The sequence below is a fragment of the Amblyraja radiata genome, chromosome 22 (assembly GCF_010909765.2).
Source record: "Amblyraja radiata isolate CabotCenter1 chromosome 22, sAmbRad1.1.pri, whole genome shotgun sequence".
Taxonomy (NCBI): domain Eukaryota; kingdom Metazoa; phylum Chordata; class Chondrichthyes; order Rajiformes; family Rajidae; genus Amblyraja; species Amblyraja radiata.
The window spans coordinates 35,026,194-35,032,921 of NC_045977.1; positions in this window are offsets into that span (position 1 = coordinate 35,026,194).

The window sequence follows — 6,728 nt, forward strand, 5'->3', positions numbered from 1 at the left end:
TAGGCCATTTTTGACTGAGACGAGGAAAAAGTTATTTCTCCAGAGAGTTGTGAATCTTTGGAATTCTCTGCCACAGAAGGCAGTGGAAGCCAATTCACGGGATGTTTTCAAGAGAGAGCTCGTAGCTCTAAAGGAAGCAAGGGATATGGGGAAAGAGCGGGAACGGGGTACTGATTGTAGATGATCAGCCATGCTCACATTGAATGGCGGTGCTGGCTCGAAGGGCCGAATGGCCTACTCCTGTACTTATTTTTCTATGTTTATATGTCTATGTATCTATGATAGTGTAAATGTGCGGGGATCGCTGGTCGGCGCGGACTCGGTGGGCTGAAGGGCCTGTTTCCGTGCTGTATCTCTGAAATAAATCTCTAAACTAAACTGCAAATCTATTGCTAATGCTGTAGTCGTTATTCTACTGCTCTGTAAAACAGATTGTGGTACCTGTTAACATTTAGCGAAGAATGCACCAGAAGGATTAATGAAGATCAAACCATGAATGTGTAGGAAGGGACTGCAGATGCAGGTTTAAACCGAAGATAGACACAAAATGCTGGAGTAACTCAGCGGGTCAGACAGCATCTCTGGAGAAAGGGTCTCGACACGAAACGTCACCTATTCCGTTAAACCATGAGGGTGCAGGTAAAGAACGTGAGGCCAACGAAGCTTTGAAATAAAGGGGTTAAATTTGTTTGAGAACAATCTGTAACGGCGAATGGTGGGAGGAACCGGCCAGGAAATGATAAAGAATTGGCTATGACATCGCTTGAAACGACCACGTGGAAATGCGGGCTTTTACATTTAATGGGGCAAAAAATGTTGCAATAACAATGCCAGTGCCTTATGTATTTAAAGATGAGTGTTTTGGCATAGAGTACTTTATAAAGTCGATGGAGCTCATGCAATCGACATTTTTCTAAACTGGCAATTAAATAGCGTCTGGGGTAGACAAAAGTGCTGGAGAAACTCAGCGGGTGCAGCAGCATCTATGGAGCGAAGGAAATAGGCAAACTGATGGGGGGGGGGTAGAAGAAAGGACAAAGCAGGAGGAGGAGCCCGAGGGCTGAGTGAGAGATAGGAAAGGGAGGAGACAGCAAGGACTAACAAAATTGGGAGAATTCAATGTTCATGCCCCCAGGATGCAGGCTCCCCAAGCGGAATATGAGCTGCTGTTCCTCCAATTTCCGGTGGTGCTCGCTCTGGCCATGGAGGAGGCACAGGACAGAGAGGTCGGATACGGAATGGGAGGGGGTGTTGAAGTGCCGAGCCACCGGGAGGTCAGGTTGGTTATTGCGGTGTTCGGCGAAACGATCGCCAAGCCTCCGCTTGGTCTCACCGATGTAGATCAGCTGACATCTAGAGCAGCGGATGCAATAGATGAGGTTGGAGGAGATACAGGTGAACCTCTGTCGCACTTGGAACGACTGCTTGGGTCCTTGATAACTCAGTGGGCCAGGTAGCATCTCTGGAGAAAATGAACAGGTGATGTTTCGGGTCGAGACCCTTCTTCGGACTGCCTAATTCGGACTGTGTGTAGAATCACGAGAGGAATAGACCGGGTAGATGCACAGTCTCTTGCCCAGAGTAGGGGAATCAGTAACCAGGACAGAGGTTTAAGATGAGGGGAGAAATATTTAATAGGTACCTGAGGAGTTACATTTTCACACAAAGTGTGGTTGGTGAATGGAACGAACTGCCAGAGGAGGTAGTTTGAGGCTGGGACTATCCCACCATTTAAGAAACCGTTAGACAGGTATACATGGATAGGACATATTTGGAGGGATATGGATCAAACGCAGGCAGGTTGGACTAGTGTTAGCTGGTATATGCTGGGAAAGTTGGGCCGAAGGGCCTGTTTCCACGCTGTATCATTCCATGACCCTTTCTGACTATGTCTTCAACCGTTTTGCCATTTCCAAAGACAGAATGCTCCTTCCTCGTTTTCCCTCACTCTCTCAGTATCCTTGGAAACCAAGCGCGGGATAGTTAGCTTATTTAATGTTAGTAGCAAGGCCGAAACATCTGCTATCTCCGGACAATAAAAAAACCATTCAAAGGCAAGTTTAATAAGTCCCCGCCGGGTGGCCCATCAAACTGCCTGGGCACTTTTGAAATGCAGCGTTCCACTCTGTTAGAGTTATAGTGCATCCCTTGTAAATCCACACCAATTATAAAGTGGTCTCCGGAAGATATAGAGTCCTTTGCCTTTAGCCTGCTTGGGAAGGAGAGACCAAAATGTTGCTGCCAAACCTCAGTGTCTCTTTCCATTCTACTTTCAGTACAATAATCATTAAAGTGAAATGAAAGCCGGGTTATATCTACACGTTAATGTATGTGAAGGGAGAAACTGCAAATGCTGGTTTAAACCGAAGACAGACACAAAGTGCTGGAGTAACTCGGCGGGGCAGGCAGCATCTCTGGAGAGATGGAATATGTGATGTTTTGGGGGTCGAGACCCTGCTGAAAGTCAAGGGGAAAGGGAAACGAGAGATGATGTGCTGAGATGTAGAACAATGGATGATGTGCAAAAAAGTTACGATGATACAGGAAATAAGCCATCGTTAGCCGTTTTGTTAGGTGAAAACGAGAAGTTGGTGCGACTTGGGTGGGGGAAGGGTGGAGAGAGAGGGAATGCATGGGGTTCAAAGTGCTGGAGTAACTCAGCAGGACAGGCAGCATCTCCGGGGAGAAGGAATAAGAAAAGTCGCCCTTTGCTTCTCTCCAGAGATGCTGCCTGTCCCGCTGAGTTCCCTCAGCACTTTGTGTCGATCTTTAATTGATGCGATCATTGCTTGACCAGCGGTTACGGCGAATGACACTTTACATATCATACGACGCTCAAAGGAGAATGTATTTAGTTTGTCGCCCAGTGGAACGGCGTTGCTCCGGTTCATGTCATCGCGTTTACAATGAGTGCGGGCAATTGAACACGGAGCGCCGTGCGCTGTGTGTAGCTAACCTCGCATCTTCTGCCAAAGATGGGCTAAAGAAACAAATTATTATTCTCTGCATTGTAACCCCAACCAGACAAGTTATACCCTTTTGTTCGCTTCCTCTGGTAATGTCTCCATACAAGACAGCAGTGAAAATGCCTGATAGGCATTCACACAATGCTCTGGCCGATGAGAATTTATTGACTATTCAACTCAATGAACGGGGCATATTTTTGGCGGGATATGTTAAACAGTGTCAGCACTTGAAATCTGGCGCTTGATAAACTGTAGGTGGTTGTGAACTCACCCACCCCCCACCCCCTCCACCTCTCTCAGCCCTCTCCCCTCCCCCTCTCTCCCCTATCGCCTCTCCCCCCCCAATCCACTTTCCCCCTCTCTCCTCCCCCCTCCCCTGCCCCTCTCCCTGCCCCTCTCTCCCCTCTCTTCTCCCCTCTCTACCCTCCCTCCCCCTCTCTCCCTCCCCCTCGCTCCCTCCACCTCTCTCCCCTCCCTCCCCCACTCACATTCTCCCTCTCCCTTTCCTCCCCCTCTCTCCTCTCCCCCCTCCCCCCCCCCCTCCTTCTCTCCCCTCTCCCCCCTCCTTCTCTCCCCTCTCCCCCCCCTCCCTCTCTCGTCACCTCCCTGCTGCCAACATCACGGCACACAACTCACGGACCGGCCTTTGTGTCTGACTGACACCCACCTTTCAATTTGGACCCTTGACGTGTAATAATTTAAAGAATTCATCTTGGCGACGCAGAGCAATAGGCGATAGTCACCCCACCCCCACCCTCCCCCCCCCCCCCCCCCCCACACCTCTCCTCTCCCCTCTTTACCCCCTCTAACCCCTCCTCTCCCTTACCCCCTCCCCCACCTCTCCCCTCTTTACCCCCCTCTCCCCTCTCCTCTCCCTTATCCCCCCTCCCCCCTCCAACTAACAATTGAACAATTGAAGGGGTTTGTTCTTTAACACAGTGAATAGTGGGAGTGAACAATTTTATTGCTCTTGCCGCCCTTGCTCACTATAAGAGTTGCAATACGTCTTGGTCTGTTTGCCACGGCGGGACAGGTGGCTTAAACTATAGCAATATATGTTGTTCTCCATAATCTTTAGAGGGCGGGCCAAGCAGGGTCCTCGTCATACTGCAGATGAAGGGGGAAGAGTTGAAATGTGGTGTTATGGCAGGTGTCGGAAGGAAAGAACTTAAATAGAACTGTAGAATATCGTAGAATATTTTAGCCAAAGCAACCGAGTCAACGCGAAGTAGGCTTGAATGTAAGTAAACTCCCGTGTGTAATTGGCTCGAATCCCGATTAAGTGTTAGGAAGGAAGTGCAGATGCTGGTTTACACCGAAGATAGACACAAAACGCTGGAGCGATTCAGCGGGACATGCAGCATCTCTGGGCCATTCCTTCTAATGGGTGACATTTGTCCGAAGAAGGCTCTCGACCTGAAATGTCACCAATTCCTTCTCTCCAGAGATGCTGCCTGTCCCGCTGAGTTAGTTACTACAGTGCTGTACAGTGTCTGTAGTGTTGTGGGGGGTAATGGGCTGCCCTGAACACTGGCTGACACATTGTAGATTTCAGCACCACTGCTTATATTCACCAGAGAATGCGCGGCTCTCAATGGATGGGCTGCGAGCGGAGAGTTACCGGGGTTACCTTACCGCTGAAAGATACTAGGCTGGTTCTCTGGTCATCTTTTTCCTCTCGCAGTCAGCGATTTGCATCGAACTCCGCCCGCCTGTCTTCTTGCATTGTCAGTGGCTTTCTGCTCTTTATTTGAAAATTTGGCGGGCGATACGACCATTAAGTCTTTGGAAAAAAAAGCTGTATACCCTTCGTAGGATTCAGACCACAATGTATAGATGAATAGACAAAACATCTGTCGCGAACATTTAACAGCGGAGTACTACTGGGTAACCTGCTTCAGATTCATTTGCGCAAATGGATCGCCAGAAGAAAAAGCGACCTCGACTATTTTGAAGAATATAAAGTGGGAGACTGCAATGTAGTTTCTAAACTGAAAAAAATGTAGGGGATTTACTAATATTGTTAGAAACATATAAACATATAAAAATAGGTGCAGGTGCAGGACATTCGGCCCTTCGAGCCAGCACCCCCATTCAATATGATCACGGCTGATCCTCTAAAATCAGTACCCCGTTCCTGCTGCCTACCCATACCCCTTGCTTCCTTTAGCCCTAAGAACTAAATCTAACTCTCTCTTGAAAATATCAAGTGAATTGGCCTCCACTGCCTTCTGTGGCAGAGAATTCCACAGATTCACAACTCTCTGGGAGAAAATGTTTTTCCTCATCTCAGTCCCAAATGGCCTACCCCTTATTTTTAATATGTTCAAACACGATTAGGTTATTCTCTTGAAGCCAAACACTTGTTCTGGTTTCGAGCCAATTACACGCGGGAGTTTGCTTACATTCAAGCCCACTTCGAGTTGACTCGGTTGCTTTGGCTGAAATATTCAATGATATTCTACGGTTCTATTTAAGTTTTGCTTTTATGTTTCGGGCCACGATAAATATACGCCGTACATTTTAAGTTTATCCCAGTTTCAACATGTGTATAATATCAACTACAAACTAAACAGATTCGCATCACACTAAAACGTTATGCATGCCATCCTGCGAATTTTGTTTTCATTTAATGACTATGTCATCTCCGTTAGACTTTAGAGATACAGAACCGAAACAGGCCCCGTACACTAACACTATCCTACACACTACATACTTCAGAAATAGATGAGCCAGGTCGTCGATATTGTGTCCTGCATTGTTAAGGCGGATATTGACAGGTACTTGATTAGTACGGGTGTCAAGGGTTTGTGTTAAATCTTATTGTGTATTGTGTCTTCTTGTTTAACTGTACCGCTGCTGGCAAATTCATTTCACTGCACCTTTGGGTGTATGTGACGAATACAATTGACTGACTTTGACTTTGATGGGGAGAAGGCAGGAGAATGGGGTTGAAAGGGAAAGATAGACCAGCCATAATTGGATGGCAGAGTAGACTCGATGGGCCGAATGGCCTAATTCTGCTCCTAGAACCTATGAAATTATGCGTCAAGTGGAAAGAGTCAAGAGTGTTTTATTGTTATATGGTTCCAGACAGAACAATGATAAACACATACACACACGCACAAGTACGTACGTACACACACACACACACACACACACACACACACACACACACACACACACACACACACACACACACACACACACACACACACACACACACACACACACACACACGCGCGAATTGTATTAGCAACTAATACAATGCATACACAGTATATGAATCTGGGTCTCCAGAAAGATCTGAAGATGGGTCTCGACCCCAATCGCCACCCACTCCTCTCTCCAGAGATGCTGCCTGTCCCACTGAGTTACTCCAGCTTTTTGTGTGTTTCTACAGTATATTAATAGTGTATATATATATATGTATATATACACACAATATACACACACAAATGCATACACATAAAACAAACAATAACAATGCAAAAGGCAAAACTTATGAACTTACGTGGTGTCTAAATGCTTATTTTAAAGAAGTATTAAATATTTAGGAAATGCTTTTTCTTAAGTGGGCAATGCTTTAAAGGGAAGGATAACAGGAGGGTGTTCGTTCGCTGACATTGCCCTTTTAATGAAGCATGAGAGCGCTAGCGGGGGAGGGGGGGAGGGGGCGTCATGTGTAGAGGCGTGACTCGGGTAGAAGTTGGGAACCAGCTAATTGGCTGTGGGCGAGGAAAGAGCGGCCACCTTTGCGGG